At 45.8% G+C, this 18,333-nt stretch overlaps 1 long non-coding RNA gene across 1 annotated transcript in view; it reads left to right on the top strand.

The window, feature by feature from the left end:
• LOC123460770 overlaps positions 1 to 16,978 on the top strand; it is a 29,275-nt gene extending 12,297 nt beyond the window's left edge. The window contains exons 2-3 of the long non-coding RNA XR_006637188.1: positions 9,787 to 10,019; positions 16,875 to 16,978. This is a non-coding gene — a long non-coding RNA (uncharacterized LOC123460770). The remainder of the gene's footprint in view (positions 1 to 9,786; positions 10,020 to 16,874) is intronic.
• The last annotated feature ends 1,355 nt before the right edge of the window (positions 16,979 to 18,333 follow it).

Genomic DNA, 18,333 nt, shown 5'->3' with positions numbered 1-18,333 from the left:
TACAACACACAGACTCCAGACACGTGCATCACCTTTTGCATCTGGCTTTATGTGAGTGCTAAGACTCAAACCCAGGTCCTGAGCCTTTGCAGGCAAGCTCCTTCACCGTTTGGAGCCATCTCTCCAGCCTGTTGACACAAGTTTTGAGAACACAGGAGCCACTGAAGTCAGTAGCTCTGAGTTCATTGTCTTACAACTTACAAGGAATTGAGAAGTGCAGACTCAGCAGAAGGGTGATAAGAAAGATTTGTTTCAGGAAAGAAAGTAAAGCATAAAAGCTCCCAAATTGGGAGGGTCTCAAGTGGGCAATTCACATGGTGACTTGAATCGAGTGTTCTTATAACCTTGGGCATGTAAGTGAGGCATCTGGTTGGGGAGAGCTTTGTTGGTTAAGTTCAAATGTACATGGAGGGCTGGAGAGATGGCTTAGCGGTTAAGCACTTGCCTGTGAAGCCTAAGGACCCTGGTTTGAAGCTCGATTCCCCAAGACCCACGTTAGCCAGATGCACAAGAGAGCGCACGCGTCTGGAGTCTGGAGTTCGTTTGCAGTGGCTGGAGGCCCTGGCGTGCCCATTTTCTCTCTCTCTATCTGCCTTTCTTGCTCTGTCTGTCACTCTCAAATAAATAAATGAACAAAAAAAATGTACATGGAGGACTTTGATTGACTGGTGGGTCAGGGAGAAAAGAGTGGAGAAAAGAAAAAAAAAAGCCCATGGAAAGTTCCTAGAAGGAGGAAGAACCAGAACCGGTTATGTTGACACACACCTTTAATCCCAGCACTCGGGAGACAGAGGTAGGAGGATCGCCGTGAGTTGGAGGCATGAATTCCAAGTCAGCCAGGACTAGACGGAGACCCTACCTTGAAAAAAACAAAACAAAACAAAACAGGAAGTCACCATCTTCATGCATCAGGTTTACATTCAGATTGCAGTTCATTTAGTCTCACCTGTGTCCCTAGCTACCTACAAAAGAAAGGCTACTTTGCTCTTAATCTCTAACACCCCAAGACCTGCCCCCAGTGACACCTCCTCCAGCAAAGCTCCACCTCCCAAGGGCTCCACCAGCTGGGGATCATATTTGAGGCTTAATCATAGACACATGAGGCTATGGGGAACATTGTCTATTCCAACCACCACATCCACCCAACTTAAGTAACACCTCCAACCTATTGTCACTCCACACTGCTTCATTGCCTTCATAGTGCTTATTACTACCCTAAGGGATCTCAGTTCTTTATGTTTACTATGATGTATCCCCTCCTATTAAAAAGGCTATTCAAGAGCAGGGTGTGGTGGTGCACACACCTTTAATCCCAGCACTCGGGAGACAGAGGTAGGAGGATCGCTGTGAGTTCAAGGCCACCCTGAGACTCCATAGTGAATTCCAGTTCAGCCTGAGCTAGAGTGAGACCCTACCACACAAAAACAAAAATAAATAAATAAATAATATGGGCTGAGGGGGATGCCTTAGCAGTTAAGTCGCTTGTCTATGAAAACTAAGGATCAAGGTTCAATTCTCCAGATCCAATGTAATCTAGATGCACAAGGAGGCATATGCATCTGGAGTTCATTTGCAGTGGCTAGAGGCCTTGGCATGCCCAGTCTCTCTCTCTCTAATACATAAATAAAAAATAAGTGCTTAGACTGGAGTATGGATAAGACTGTAGGGAAATGACAAAGGTACAGTGGACACAATACTCACAGTTGACATTCTTTTTTTTAATTATTTTATTTTATTTTTTTCTCAATTTTTTTAACATTTTCCACGATTATAAAAAATATCCCATGGTAATACCCTCCCTCACCCCGTTTTCCCCTTTGAGATTCCATTCTCCATCATATCCCCTCCCCATTTCAATCAGTCTCTCTTTTATTTTGATGTCATGATCTTTTCCTCCTCTTATGATGGTCTTGTGTAGGTAGTGTCAGGCACTATGAGGTCATGGATATCCAAGCCATTTTGTGTCTGGGGGAGCAGAGCACGTTGTAAGGAGTCCTACCCTTCATTTGGCTCTTACATTCTTTCTGCCACCTCTTCCTCATTAGATCCTGAGCCTTGGAAGGTGTGATCGAGACGTTACTCAGTACTTCAGTCACTTCTTTCCAGCACCATGATATCTTCTGAGTCGTCCCAAGGTTGACATGCTAGAACTTCTCCCTGTACTGTAGGCACTGTTCTAAGCATTTACTATGTATCAGCTCACTGAAAATTCACAAGAATTCTGAAACACAGAAACTATTCAACAAAAAACCTGGCATGGAGAGTTCGACATGGTGGCACATTGTGATAAATCTGTAAATTCTTGGGGTGGGGCAATGGCTCGATGGGTAAAGCACTTGCATTGCAAGCATAAGGACCTGAGTTTGGATGCCCAGAACCAACGTAAAATGCTGAATGTGGTGGCATGTACCTTTAATACCAGTGTTTGAAGGGGGGAGGGGTACTGGCTAGTTAGTGGACCAGAATCAGTGAGCTCTAAGTTCAGCAAAAGACCCTGTCTCAAAGAATAAGACAGTGTCAGGTGTGGTGGCGCACACCTTTAATCCCAGCACTCGGGAGGCAGAGGTAGGATCGCCGTGAGTTCAAGGACACCCCGAGATTACATAGTGAATTCCAGGTCAGCCTGGACTAGTGAAACCCTACCTCAAAAAACAAAAATAGCTGGGCATGGTGGCACATGCCTTTAATCCCAGCACTCGGGAAGCAGAGGTATGTGGATCGCCATGAGTTCAAGGCCACCCTGAGACTACATAGTGAGTTCCAGGTCAGCGTGGACTAGAGTGAGACCCTACCTCGAAAAACCAAAATAAATAATTAATAAGGGTTGGAGAGATGGCTTAGCGATTAAGGCGGCTGCCTACAAGGCCAATGATCCTAGGTTCAATTCCCCAGGACCCACATAAGCCAGATGCACAAGGTGGCACATGCATCTGGAGGGTTTTTTTTTGCAGTGGCTGGAGGCCCTGGTGTGCCCATTCTCTCTCTCTTTCTACCTCCCTCTTTCTTTGTCTTTCTCTCTTCTCAAATAAATAAATAAATATTTTTTAAAAATAAAATAAAGGCCGGGCGTGGTGGCGCACGCCTTTAATCCCAGCACTCGGGAGGCAGAGGTAGGAGGATCACCGAGAGTTCGAGGCCACCCTGAGACTACAGAGTTAATTCCAGGTCAGCCTGGACCAGAGTGAGACCCTACCTCGAAAAACTAAAAAATAAAATAAAATAAAATAAAATAAAGCCGGGTATGGTGGCACACACCTTTAATCCCAGCACTCAGGAGGCAGAGGTAGAAGGATCATCATGTGTTTTAGGCCACCCTGAGACTACATAGTGAATTCCAGGATTCCAGGTCAGCTTGAGCTAGAGTGAGACCCTACCTTGAAAAAAAAAAGGAAAGAAAGAAAAGAACGTAGTAATGAAGAGATGCAGCCAACTGAAGAGAGGTTCAGAAGAGAAGAACCAGATCCAAGACACGGCCAGTGGAATCTTCCCCTGAGCGGCAGATCAAGACCTGGCTGCCCTTAGGGCGTTTCTCTGCACCCAGGTGCTGTGCTAGGTGGACCTCAGAATGAGACAGACAAGACAGATGGAGAAACTGAAACCGGGAGAGACAGCGTAATGTATCTAAGACCACACACTCTGTAAGTGGGGGAAGTGACCATTGCTAGAAACTTCCCATTTGTGTGCTAAGACAGGACTCCAAAGTGTTAAACAGCTAGTCAAACAACGAGGCTAGGTGGCTGGCCCCTGGAGTCCTAGCACCCTGGAGGCTAAGGCAAGAAGATCGCCATGACTTGAAGGCCAGCATCGATGACATAGAAAGTTCCTGGCTAGCCTGGACTAGAATATGAAATCTGTCTGAAAGAAAAAAAAAGCAAAACAAAAACCCACTAAGTATTGGGTGACTAGGGGTGGAGTTTGGGTTGAGAGGAAGTGAAAGAGAGGCCCCAGCTGTTTGAGCCCAGTTAGTGGCTTCCTGCCTGGGAGACACACCCAGCTTCAAAATCTCTGTTCTGGGCAATCATGCTTGTTGCTAAGCACCAAAGGGTCCTCAAGCTTTCCAAGAGAGGCAGCCAAGGTCTATTAACCTCACCTCACCGCAAGTCAGGTACAGAGACGGTAGCCACCTGAACGAAGCCTTTCCCTTCCTCCACGCTGTGCTTCTTCTTTTGATTTTTACCTCTATCCTACACAGGAAACAGTCTCACTTCTTGTTTCTTCCCACTACATGGCTCAGTGGCTAAAAGCACTTGCTTGTACAGCCTGCTGGCCCCAGCGTTCAGTCCTCAGGATCCATGTAAAGCCAGATGTACAAAGTGGGGCATGCATCTGCAGTTTGTTTGCAGTGGCAAGAGCCCTTGGCGCACCCATTCTCTCCCCGCTCCATAAATAATAAATTTAAAATATCTAGGACTGGAGAGATGGCACAGCAGTTAATGGTACTTGCTTGCAAAGCCTGACAGTCCACGTTCAGTTCCCCAGTACTCAAGTGAAGCCAGATGCACAAAGTAGTGCATGTGTCTGGAGTTCATTTGCAGCAGTAGGAGACCCTGGTGTGCCCACAACCACTGTGTGTGTGGGTGTGTGGGTGTATGTGGGTGTCTCAAATAAATAAAGCTTTTTTTTTTTTTTTTTTTTTTTGGTTTTTCAAAGTAGCGTCTTGCTCTAGCCAAGGGTGACCACAAACTCAAAGCAATCCTCCTACACTGCCTCCCAAATACTAGGATTAAAAGTGGGTGCCACCACACTCGGCTAAATAAAACATTTAAAAAATATATCTAATAGTCACCTCTAAACTGAAGATATTTGTTTACTGGAATAAAATGCCTTAAATCAGAGAACAACCTGTGCCTTTTCTTCTCTTTTTTTTAACTCTCTCTCTCTTTCTCTCTCTCTTTTATTTTAGAGAGACAGAGACAGAGAGAATTGGCATGCCAGGGCCTCGGCCACTACAATTGAACTCCAAATGCTTGCACGACCTAGTAGTCATGTGCAACCTTACACTTGCCTCATCTTTTGTGCGTCTGGCTTATGCGGGATCTGGAGAGCTGAACATGGGTCTTTAGGCTTCGCAGGCAAGAGCCTTAACCACTAAGCCATCGTTCCAGATCTTTGTTTTTGTTTTGGCTTGGTTTCATTTGGAGGCAGAGTCTCACTCTAGCCCAGACTGACCTGGGACACAGCCTGTAGCCCAGGCTGGCCTTGAACTCATGTCCATCCTCCTACTGCTGCCTCCCAAGTGCCCAGTGACATAACTGTTTCTTGAGCAGCTGCCATGTGCAGGGGCTGAGCTGGGCACCAAGAACGTAGAAATCCCTTCTTCACGGAGTGTGGGGCTCATGGTAGGCAGATGCCAGCAGCATACCTACAGCAGTGTGTGGCACACTGATCACACAAACGCATTTGCTGAAGGGCCAGCAACCAAGAGAGAATCAAGGCTAAGGTGTTATAGAAGCACACGGGGAGGGGGGGCTTCAAAGGCTGGTTCAGGGCAGAAATCAAAGATGTCTTCATGAAGGTACCCACACATTATCTGTTATGAAGAATGAGGGGCCAGGGTACGGATCAGTGGCACGGTGCTTGCCTAGCATGCAAGGCCCTGGGTTCAGTCACAGAAGAAGCTAGTCATGAGGGTAAACACGTGCAATACTAGAACTTAGGAAGCTGAAGCCGGATCACCAGTCAAGGCCTGATAGAGTGTATCATAGAGTGAGAACCTACCTCGAAAAAAGAAAACAGAAGGATCAGGAATTCAAGATCATCCTTGGTCACGTAGTAAGTTTGAGGCCTGCCTGAGCTACAAGAGACTGTGACAGAGAGAGAAAGGAAGGAGAAAAGAAAAGAAATAAAAGAAAGCTGGGCATGGTGGCACATGCCTTTAGTGCCAGCACTTGAGAAGCAAAGGTAGAAGTATCACTGTGAGTTCAAAGCCAGCCTGAGATTACATAGTGAATTCCAGGTCAGCCTGGGCTAGAGTGAGACCCTACCTCAAAAGAAAGAAAGAAAAAAAGAAAGGAAGGAAGGAAGGAAGGAAGGAAGAAAGACAGGAAGGAGGGAGAGAGGGAGGGAAAAAGAGAGAAGAAGGAAAAAGATAGATGGAAAGGAAAAAAGAAAGGCTAGGAGGAGGAAAGAAGGGAGAAAAAGGAAAGAAAAAAGAATGAAAGAAAAAAGAGGCGTAGGCTGGCAAAGACTGAAAGAGGTGAAGGGAAGGGGTATTCCAGGCTGGAGGAGAACACCCACTGTATACATGGCAGAGGGTAGAAAGAGAATGTTTAGTGAAATAGTCAAGCCATTGTCAAGTATCATGTGCTGAGCTGTCTGTGGAAAATGACCACACGTGATGCCCCTGGGAGGGCCAGCTGCACATGAACTCTTCACACACACCCCCGCTATCACAGCGGACTCCTCAAGGCTGCCACATCTCCTGGAGTGGGCCTCCCCTCAGGCAGCCAGGCGCTGGCACCCACTCATTGTTCAGGGACTAGCTGCCCAGCAGATGACATGTTTTTCCATGGCCCCAGCCAGTTGCTAGGATTCTCAGGTTACCTGTAGTCCCAACGCTGATTTCCATCAGCATTCACTCGATCAGAGATTTTTTTTTTTTCTCAGACATTTTAAAACTAACACATAGACATATTTCTCCTAGATTCCTTGCTCCTGTGCCACTTTCAGGACCTTGGGGTTTTTTAGAACTGGGATCTGAATTGACTGAGTAAATGACATGAGGGCTGTGCTATAATTCAGTTGATGGAGAGCTTTCCTAGCAAGCATGAAGCCCTGAGTTCAATCCTCAGCACCCCATAAACCAGGCATGGTGCACATGCCTATAATCCCAGAACGAGGGAGGTGGAGGCAGGAAGTTTAGAACTGTTCAAGGTCATCCTCAGCTACACAGGGAGTCAAGATGCCAGCTTGGCTTACATGAAACCCTTTCTCAAAAACAAAAATAAAAAGAGAGCTGGGCACAGGGGCATATGCCTTTAATTCCAGCACTTGGGAGGCAGAGGTAGGAGGATCCCTGAGTTCAAGGCCACCCTGAGACTACATAGTGAATTCCAGGTCAGCCTGAGCTAGAGTGAGACCCTACCTCAAAAATAAAAAAAAAAAGGGGGGAGAGGGGAGGACTCTCATTTCTTTGCAACAAGCTGGCAGCACAGTGTGGCTGGGTTTAGAGCACGGAAGCTGAGGCCTGGCACTGCCCGCCGCTCTCTCGATCTCAGTTGTGCTTCAAAGGTTTGACTCCAGCTTAAACCTGTGGGCCTACACTGCTTTTTCTAGCACTGGGGACTGAACCTAGCATCTCATGCCCATTAGGCAAGTGCTCTGCTGATGAGCTGTATCCCATCTCCAGCTTTTTTTTTTTTTTTTAATAAGACAGGTGGTACCTTGCTAAATTGTCCAAGCTTGGGCTGGAGAGATGGCTTAGCAATTAAGTGCTTGCCTGTGAAGCCTAAGGACCCCGGTTCAAGGCTCGATTCTCCAGGACCCACGTTAGCCAGATGCACAAGGGGGCACACGTGTCTGGAGTTCGTTTGCAGTGGCTGGAGGCCCTGGCGTGCCCATTCTCTCTCTCTCTCTCTTTCTGTCTCTCTCTATCTATCTATCTGCCTCTTTCTCTCTCTGTCACTCTCAAATAAATAAATAAAAATGAACAACAAAAAATTTTTTTTAATTTAAAAAAAATTAAAAAAATAAATTGTCCAAGCTAGTCTTCAACTTGCAAATCCTCCTGCCTCAGCCTCCTGTGTAGCTGGGATTATAGGCATGCCCCACCATGCTTGGCTTGAGTTTACACTTCCTACTAAAAAATTATATAATTTTAGCAAATGCTTAAACGTTTTGTTTGGTTAATTGGGTTTTGTTTGTTTAGTTGCTTGGTTTTATGTTGTTTTTCAATTTAGGGTCTCACCTGTGAGTTTGAGGCCACCCTGAGACTCCACAGTGAGTTCCAGGTCAGCCTGGGCTAAAGTGAGACCTTACCTCAGAAAAACCAAAAAATAAAAATAAAGAATAAAAAGTTTATTTTTGCTGGGCATAGCAGCCTTTAATCCCAACACTCATGAGGCAGAAGTAGGAGGATTGCTGTGAGTTTGAGGTCAGCCTGAAACTACATAGCAAATTCCAGATCGGCCTTGGCTAGAGTAAGACCCTACTTTAATAACCCAGGCCCAGAAAGCCAAACATCGCATATTTTCTTTCATGTATAGATCCTAGCTACAAATTGTTAGATTTGTATGTGAGTTGGAGTAAAAATAAGTAGCAAAAAAAAAAAAAGTAATAATAAATAAATAAATAAGTAGCAGAGGCCAGTAATCTAGAAAAGGACAGCAGGTCATGGTGACGCACACCTTTAATCCCAGCACTTGGGAGGCAGAGGTAGGGGGATCGCCATGAGTTCAAGGCCACCCTGAGACTACATAGTGAATTCCAGGTCAGTCTGAGCTGGAGTGAGAGACCCTAACTCACAACACAAAAAAAGGGTATAAGGGAGGGAGGAGAAGGGAGGATTTAAGGGGATGGTATTGTATATATGTGTAAGTAAATGAACAGATTACTGAGGGTGCAATGACCTAAATGAGGTCATGAGAAGAGGATTGAGTAAAAGAAGGAGGGCTGGAGGTATGGCTTAGCAGTTAAGGCATTTGCCTGCAAAGCCAAAGGACCCAGGTTCGATTCTCCAGGACCTACATTAGTCAGATGCACAAAGGGGTGCAGGCATCTGGAGTTTGTTTACAGTGGCTGGAAGCCCTGGCATGCCCATTCTCTCTTTCTTTCTCTTTCAAATAAATAAATAAAAATAAAACATTAAAAGAAAAAAAATGGCTCTTGGTTTCCCACCAGAAATATATGGTAAGACCCTATTGCTGAAGACTCCACATGCCTGGGCTACAAGGTCACTGAGAAATCAAGCTGGAGCTGAGCTCAAAACCAACCCCCTGTAGACCAGCTGATGGAAAGCTGGAAAAAACTACACTGCATGCAGCCTTATGTGATACAGAAGTCATCAGCAGTGAAAACAGAGGGCACTGTAAGCCATAAATTTGGCCAAGCAGACTAAATGACCAAATGGGTACAATAGTGGATGTCTATTATAACCAACTGTTCTCTAATTGGACTAGAGGCCCACCTCATGGGAGGGAATACATGCCTGGTACAGAAAAACTAATTAAAACCTATGGTGCAGGAGGTCATGAGTCTGTTGTCTGGCTAAATGCATATGTTATGCTCACCAAACTGCCCTGTAAGCACTTTAGCTAACATTCATAGCCATATATTAATGCTACTCTCACTTTTGGTTACAGAAGCTTCTCTTTTCAGATGGCAGTGACCTTGGGATGACCCACAATGCGCCATTGTGCTGAGAAATGACAGAGGAGTGCTCCTCACTGAAATATCTCTATTATATCTTCTAAGGCTCAGGGTCCATTGGGGAAGAGGTGCCGGAAAGAATGCCAGAGCCAAAGGAAGGCTAAGACTGTTTAGAATGCAATCATTCAGACAGAAGTTAACCTCGATATCTATGACCTCACAGTGCCTAGCACTACCTTCACGAGATCCTCATAACAGGAGGAAAAGATGACGACATCAAAATACAAGAGAGACTGATTGGCGAGGGGGCGGGGACACGATGGAGAGTAGATGTGTGAAGGGAAGGTGGGCGGGAAGGGAATGATCATGGTTTATTGTCTGTAATTATGGAAGTTTTCAATTAAAAAAGTTAAAACAAGAAGACCCTTTCTTGAAAACAACAACAACAAAAAAAAAAAAACAATTTTTTTTTCCTTCCAGGCTGCGGAGATGACCCAGGGGATAAAGCACTTGCCACACAAGCCTGGGGACCTAAGTTCAGATCCCCTATAACGCAGCTAAAGGCAGATGCTATAGCACCACTGTCTGTAATCCCGGCACACTCAGAGTGAGAAGGAAGGCGGATGACAAGAGAATAACCTGGAAGATCTGGGCCCAGCTAGTCTGGCACATGCAGCGGTGAAGGAGAGAACGCGCCCCAAATGAGGTGGAAGGTGAGGACCAGCACCTGAGTTGTCCTCTGCCGTGGCATGTACACACCCACATTCACACACACGAACACGCGCGTACACACACAGGCCAATGTGGCTTTTAAATTTAATAAGTTTATTTTTTCTTTCTTTAATATTTTATTTTTATTTATTTGTTTGAAAGAGATAGAGAATGGGCACACCAGGACCTCTAGCTGCTGCAAACTCCAGACGCATGTGCCATCTTGTACATTGGCTTGAGTCCTGGGAATCAAACCTGGGTCCTTTGGCTTTGCAGGCAAGCACCTTAACCGCTAAGCCATCTCTACAGCCCTGCTTTTTTTTTTGTTTTTTGCTTTTTTGTTTTTCGAGGGAGGGTCTCACTCTGGCTCAGGCTGACCTGGAATTCACTCTGTAGTCTCAGGGTGGCCTCGAACTCTCAGCGATCCTCCTACCTCTGCTTCCCTAGTGCTGGGATTAAAGGCGTGTGCCACCATGCCTGGCAACTTTTTATTTAATATTTATTTATGTAAGAGAGAGAGAAAATCAGTGTGCCAGGGCCTCTTACTACTGCAAATGAACTCCAGACACATGCAATACCTGTACATCTAGCTTAAGTGGGTACTGAGGAATTGAACCTGGGTCCTTAGGCTTCTCAGGCAAGCGCTTTAACTGCTAAGCCATCTCTCCAGTCCTATTTTTTCTTTTAATAAAGTAAATATCTGGTCAGACATTCAAGGTCATCATCAGGTACATAGGGGATTTGAAGCCAGCCTGTTTTAAAAAAAATAACACCCTTGTGTGGTGGTGGACACCTTTAATCCCAGCACTCAAGTGGGGCAGAGGTAGGAGGATCATGATGAGTTCAAGGCCACCCTGAGACTACATGGTGAATTCCAGGTTATCCTGCGCTAGAACAAGATCTTATCTCAAAAAAAAAAGTGCTGAGGTTGGGAAACTTGTGCTAGGTCCCCTCAACTCAGGAAACCTCAAGCCAAATGCGGTGGCTCAAACCTAGAATCCTAACAACTGGGAGGCTGAGGCAGGAGGATTGTGAGTTCAAGACCAGTATGGGCTATAATGAAAGACCCTGTCTCAAATTAAAAGGTGGGGCTGGAAAGATGGTTTAGTAGTTAAGGTGCTTCCCTGTGAAGCCTAAGTACCCAGATTCAATTCCCCAGAACCCACGTAACCCAGAAGCACTTGGTGGCACATGCATCTGGAGTTTGTTTGCAGTGGCTAGAGGCTCTGATACACCCGTTCATTTTCTCTCTCTCTCTCATCTCTCTCTCATGAATAAATAAATTAATTGATTAAATGGGGCTGGGGTGATGGTTCAGTGCTTAAAGGTACTTGTTTGCAAAGCCTACCAGCACGGGTTCGATGCCCTAGCACACACCTAAAGCCAGATGTAAAGTGTATCTGTAATCCCAGCACACCTACAATGGCAGAACCGGGAGCACTTGAAGGTGCCAGGACAGCTAGTCTGACATTCCTTTGCAGTCTGGCAATTCATTTGCAGTGGTAAGAGACCCTGTCTCAAAGGTGGTGGAGCATAGACACCTTGACCTCATGCTGAGGCATATAGGAGGCACACACATGTCCACAGTACACATCTACACAAAGAAATAAAACTTAAAAAATGAAAAGCTAGGTATGGTGGTGCACACCTTTAATCCCAGCACTCAGAAGGCCAAGGTAGGAGTATCACCATGAGTTTGAGGCCACCCTGAGACTACAGTGAATTCCAGGTCAGCCTGGGCTAGACTGAAACCCTATCTCAAAAATAAATAAATAAGAAAAAGAAATGAGGCCAGGCGTAGTGGCGCATGCCTTTAATCCCAGCACTCAGGTGGTAGAGGTAGGAGGATCTTTGTGAGATTGAGATCATCCTGGGACTACTGAGTGAGTTCCAGCTCAGCTTGTATTACAGTGAAACCCTACCTCGAGGGGGAAAAAAAAAATTAAATGAGAAGAGAAAGCTCAGGAGCTGGGGAAGATTGCTTAGTTGGCAGAGTGCTTGCCTAGCATGCGCAGAACCATAAACTTAAATCCTAGCACAGCATACACCAGGGCATGGTGGTACATGCCATATTACAGCTTTGGACAGGTGGGAGGGAGCAAGAGGATCAGAAATTCAAGATCATCCCCACTACATAGTGAATTTGAAGCCAGCCTTGTGTATCTATCTTTTCCTGTTTGTTTTTTATTCATCGTTTTTTTTTTTTTTTTGTGATAGGGTCTTGCTCTAGCCCAGGCTGACCTGGATTTAGTCTCGAGCTGGCCTTGAACTCATAGCAGTCCTCCTACCTCAACCTCCCAAATGTTATGATTAAAGGTGTGCACCACCATGCCTCTGCTTAAGGTGTGCCTGCCGTGGTGGGATCCACTAAAAGTCAATCAAAATGTCACTTCTGGGGGCCGGGTGTGGTGATGCACGCCTTTAATCCCAGCACTCAGGAAGCAGCGGTAGGAGGATCACCATGAGTTCAAGGCCACCCTGAGACTACATAATGAATACCAGGTCAGCCTGAGCTAGAGTGAGACCCTACCTCAAGGAAAAAAAAAAGTCACTTCTGAGCTGGAGAGATGGCTTAGCAGTTAAGACACTTGCTTGTGAATCCTAAGGACCCAGGTTCAATTTTCCAGAACCCACGTAAGCCAGATGCACATGGTGGCGCATGTGTCTGGAGTTTGTTTGCCATGGCTAGAGGCCCTGGAACACCCCTTCTCTCTCTCTCTCTCCTTCTCTGTAATAAATAAATTAAATAAATAGATTTAAAAAAAATTAACTGGGCATGGTGGTACATGCCTTTAGTCCAGCACTTGGGAGGCAAAGGGAAGAAAATCATTGTGAGTTTGTGGCCAGCCTGAAACTACAGAGTGAGTTCCAGGTCAGCCTGGGCTGGAGCAAGGCTCTACCTCAAAACAAGTAGAAAAGAACAGAACAACATTATTGGTTTTTTGTATTTTAATAAATAGGCAATCATTTTCATAAAACACATGTGCCTCTTTTGCATCTGGCTTTTTGTAGGTGCTGGGGAATTAAACAAGGGGCTAGCAGGCTTTGCAAGCAAGTCCCTTTAGCCACTGAGTAATCTCACCAGCCCCTATATTGTTTTTAGATATACAAAAAGGCAATCAGCATGAACTTCCAGAATCCATGATTTGCACTGTAGGGGGTGGCATGAATAAAAGCTTCTATTCATGTTCACCAGTAACTCATATGGCGTGCCCTTGAAATATTTTTGTTTTGTTTTGTTTTGAGGTAGGGTTTTACTCTAGTTCAGGCTGACCTGGAATTCACTCTGTAGTCTCAGGGTGGCCTCAAACTCATGGTGATCCTCCTACCTCTGCCTCTTTAGTGCTGGGATTAAAGGTGTGCACCACCACACCCGGATATTGGGGAAATGAACTCGAGTCTCGGGTTTTGCAGGCAAGTACTTTAACTGCTGAACCATCTCTTCAGCCCGTGAATTGCACTTTATAAAATATTTCTAGTATTGATGAGACATAGGCTCATTAATAGACAAGTAGAGGGCTAGAGAGATGGCTCAGTGGTTAAAGGCACTTGTTTACACAGGCTGACAGCCTGGTTTCGATTCCTCAGAACCCACATAAAGCCAGATACACAAAGTGGTGCACACATCTAGAGCTTGTTTACAGTGGCAGCAGACCCTAGTGTGCCCATTCTCTCTCTCCCTAGTAAATAATTTTTTCAAAAAAAGAATTTAATCCCAGCACTTGGCAGGCAGTGGTTGGATGATTTGCTGTGAGTTCAGGACCGCCCTGAAACTCCATAGTGAATTCCAGGTCAGTCTGGGCTAAAGCAAGACCCTACCTCGAAGAAACTAAATAAATAAATAAATAAATAAAGTATGCCACAAAGCCCTAAAAAGGAAGCATCTAGCAGAAGAAACACCAGGCCAACTGTCCTAACAAGAGGGCCAAGAAACTCCTTCCTTTCAGTTTCTGAAAATAAAAACCACCTCAGCCAATAAGAAGTCTGGCCACAGCTTTGAAGGATTTTTATCTCAATTGTCAAAGACATGCTCCAGGAAGGCGGCTTCAGGTTTCCCAGGGCTGCCAGAGGACCCCACATCAAAGCGATCCTGGCTTTGCTGGCTTTGCTCCCGCGGGGGCAGGGTGAGCCCACCGCAGGGCAGGGACAGTTAGCCAGTTGACTCCGCGCTGCCCACCTCATCCCGTGAGCTCTGAGTTTCAGGCAGAAGGGCCTTCTGGAGGCATCTGAGGACATCCCCAGGCCCAGCTGCATCCTCACAGAAGAAGGTCCTGAATTTCTGCCTGAGGCTTGGGAGGACTGCATCCTGTCCTGGTCTCAGGTCCTTGACCGAGTCTTCATTGAGGCTCAGTACCAGGACGACTTCTGGCTCCTTGGCCATCATCTTGAGACAGGACTTCCTTTGGGGGCTCAAACTCAAACCCCAAACTCATGCTCGTGTCTGCTTTAAAGAACTGAAATCAAACAAGACTGAAAAGGATTATTTCTGTGAATTGTTTTTATTCAGAAATCAGGAGGGGTGAGGGAGAGTCCATGGACCAAAGAAGAAGGAATGGCAGGGGAGGTGAGTCACAAGGAGTGGAAACATCCACGTGGTCTAAGGGCACGTGTACACCCTTTACCACTCAGGAGGAGCTAAGCTCCCAGAGTGGGAAGGCCAACACCTTCCTGGTGGTGAAAACCTCAGATGCTGAGAGATGAACAGCCCAGGAGCCGGGAAAGAAGAAAAAGCCCACCAAAAGCCTCATGAGTAGCCAGGCTGTTTATTTTTGGTCCTGGGGCTGAATACTGAAGAACTCAGCAGCCCTGAGTGCAGCATCTGTCCAAGGGACTGACTGGGCTTGAACATATGCATCTGAGTAATTCCAGCTCTGCAGCAGCCTCTGCAGATAGCAGTGTAAATACGTGGGGTGATTTATCTCTCAATCTCCTTTAAGCAGGGACCTTATTTGGCCAGCTAGACTTCTCTATTTCTTCCGTCTCCATTCTAGAATTGGGGGAGGGGGCGGGGAGTTCAGACTGCTCCACACAGAGAAAAGTCAAGGTCAGCAACAGCCGACCACAAAGGCTGTTAAGTTACCTGATCTCAGGGCTGTGGTCTAGACTTGCATTCCATCAGCTCTCCAAATTTAATAACATTTCAGCCAGGTGTGGTAGCGCACACCTTTAATCCCAGCACTCAGGAGGCAGAGGTGGAAGGATCACTGTGTGTTCCGAACACCCTGAGACTACATAGTGAGTTCCAGGTCGGCCTGGGCTACAGAGAGACACTACCCTGTGGGGGGTGAAAGAAAGAAAGAAAGAAGGAAAGAAAGAGAGAGAGAGAGAGAGAGAGAGAGAGAGAGGAAGGAAGGAAGGAAGGAAGGAAGAACAATGTTTCTTTTTGCTTTGTTTTGTTTTGTTTTTGTTTTGTTTATCGAGGTAGGGTCTCACTCTGGCCCAGGCTAACCTAGAATTCACTGCGTAGTCTCAATGTGATCCTCCTACCTCTGCCTTCTGAGTGCTGGGATTAAAGTCATGTGCCACTACGCCCAGCCAATGTTTCTTTTTATATATATATATATTTTTTTTAATTTATTTGAGAGAGAGAAAGAAATAGGCAAGGAGAGAAAAAGAAAGAGAGAGAGAAAGGGTGCACCAGGGACTCCAGCCACTGTAAACGAACTCCAGATGCATGCACCCCCTTGTGCATCTGGCTTACATGGGTTCTGGGGAATTGAACCTAGGTCCTTTGGCTTTGCAGGCAAGTGCCTTAACCACTAAGCCATTTCTCCAGCCCAAGAACAATGTTTCTTTTTTTTTTTTTTAATTTTTTTATTTATTTGAGAGCGACAGACACAGAGAGAAAGACAGATAGAGGGAGAGAGAGAATGGGCGCGCCAGGGCTTCCAGCCTCTGCAAACGAACTCCAGACTCGTGCGCCCCCTTGTGCATCTGGCTAACGTGGGACCTGAGGAACCGAGCCTCGAACCAGGGTCCTTAGGCTTCACAGGCAAGCGCTTAACCGCTACGCCATCTCTCCAGCCCACAATGTTTCTTAATAAAGCCACTAGAAAGCCTGTTTTTGTTTTCTGCCTACTGGATCAATATACACAATTAGAAAAGAAAAATGTGCCAGTGGCTTACCACAGTGAGAAATGTATATTTTTAAAACAGAATGAAGAGTGGCCGGGTGTGGTGGCACATGACTTTAATAATCCCAGCATTTGGGAGGCAGAGGTAGGAGGATCTCCATGAGTTCAAGGCCACCCTGAGACTACATAGTGAATTGCAGGTCAGCCTGGGCTACACTGAAACCCTACCTCAAAAAAACAAAGCAAAACAAAAATGCCAGGATGAAGAATGCTCACCTTTATTAGTTTGTTTTGGGTTTTTGAGGCAAGGTCTCTTGTAGCTGGCCTCAAGTTCACTATGTACCCAGTTTTGAACTATACAGCCAGGGACAGACTTCAACTCCTGATCCCCCTGCTTCCACCTCCCACATGCTGGGATCACAGGTTGTGCCACAAATTTTAGGGTTTCTCACCAATGCACCAATGTGCATCAACATGCTGATAATTCTGCAGTGTCTCCAAATTCTTGTGTTATGAATTCAAAGAACTAAAATCCACAGACAGAGATAAGGTTTTATTAGATTATAGATAGAGGGGCTGGAGAGATGGCTTAGCGGTTAAGCACTTGCCTGTGAAGCCTAAGGCCCCAGTTCGAGGCTCGATTCCCCAGGACCCACATAAGCCAGATGCTCAAGGGGGCGCATGCATCTGGATTTCATTTGCAGTGGCTGGAGGCCCTGATGTGCCCATTCTCTCTCTATCTCTTTCTCCCTCTTTCTCTGTCACTCTAAAAAATAAAAAAAGATTATAGATAGAACATAAGAGAAAGAAGGAAGGAATACAGAGCAAGGTGTGCAGAAATGGGGAAGCCCAGCGCTTAAGAGAAAGAAGGAAGAGAGAATACAGAGAGCTCCTGCCCACAAGAAGGCAGAAGTGGGAGAAAGCCCACCGAGAGACCCAGATTGGGGTCATTTGTAGGTTCTAAATAGGGCCTACTTTAACTAGCCCTGATGCAGTTTTGGGGGCTGAGGTAACCAGCCACAATGCCAGGTTCAGGTTTAATCCTCCCAGGAATCTTAATTCTAAGAAAGGAGACCTCCTTCCTAGGGAGGGACTCAGGTTAAGTGTGTGGAAAAATAGACCTAGAGAACTGCTTTAGACAACAAGATCAGAAGCCAGATCCTTCTCTGACCTCCAGCAATGTGAAGACAGCAAGGGCTGGCTCAAGAACACTCCCTGCTTTTACTTGGGGGTGGGGGGAGGCTGTTACTCCTAAACTGCCTCGCTACCATGCCAGGCTTAAGAATGCTGACCTGGGCCTGGAGGGATGGCTTATGAGTTAAGGCATTTGCCTGCAAAGCCAAAGGACCCATGTTCAATTCCCCAGGACCCACATTAGCAAGATGCACAAGGGGCACACTTGTCTGGAGTTCATCTACAGTGGCTGCAGGCCCTGGCGCACCCATTCTCTCTTTTTCTCTCTCCCTCTTTCTCTGTCAAACAAATAAAAATAAAATATTTTTAAAAAAGAATGCTGACCTGGCTAGAGAGTTTTGCATCTCTTCTATGCTGTATTTTCTCTAGGGTTAAAACACAAAGAATCAGGCTGAAGAAATGGATTCACAGTTAAGGTGCTTGCCTGTGAAGCCTAAAGACTCATGTTCGACTCTCCAGGTCCCATGTAAGCCAGATGCACAGCATGCAAGGCCTTATAAGCACACAAGATGGTGCACACATCTTGAGTTCTATTTCAGTGGCTAGAGACCCTGGTGTGCTAATTCTCATATTCTCTCTCTCTCTCTCTCTCTCTCATGCACATACTCTCTCTCTCTGATAAAAAATTATAATAAAAATAGCCAGGCATGGTGGCACACACCTTTAATCTCAGCACTTAGGCGGCAGAGTAGGAGGATAACTATGAGTTCCCGGTCATTCTGAGTTAGAGTGAGACCCTACCTTGAAAAACCAAAAAAAAAAAAAAAAAAATAGGCATGGTGGCACATGCCTCAGCACTTGGGAGGCTGAGGTAGGAGGATTGCTGTGCGTTCAAGGCCAGCCTAAGACTACATAGTGAATTCTAGGTCAGCCTAGGCTAAATTGAGACCCTACCTCAAAAAAAAAAAAAAAAAAAAAAACCACAAAGAATCATCACATGTGCACATGGTTCAGGGCTAAAACAATGGATGTTTGCTTCCTTCAACCATTTTTTTTTTTTTTTTTGAGGCAAGCCCAACAGACTGATTTTTTAAAATGTTTTCTATTT

Source organism: Jaculus jaculus, chromosome 5 (assembly GCF_020740685.1).
Source record: "Jaculus jaculus isolate mJacJac1 chromosome 5, mJacJac1.mat.Y.cur, whole genome shotgun sequence".
NCBI lineage: Eukaryota > Metazoa > Chordata > Mammalia > Rodentia > Dipodidae > Jaculus > Jaculus jaculus.
This window is presented reverse-complemented; position numbering and strand designations above follow the sequence as displayed.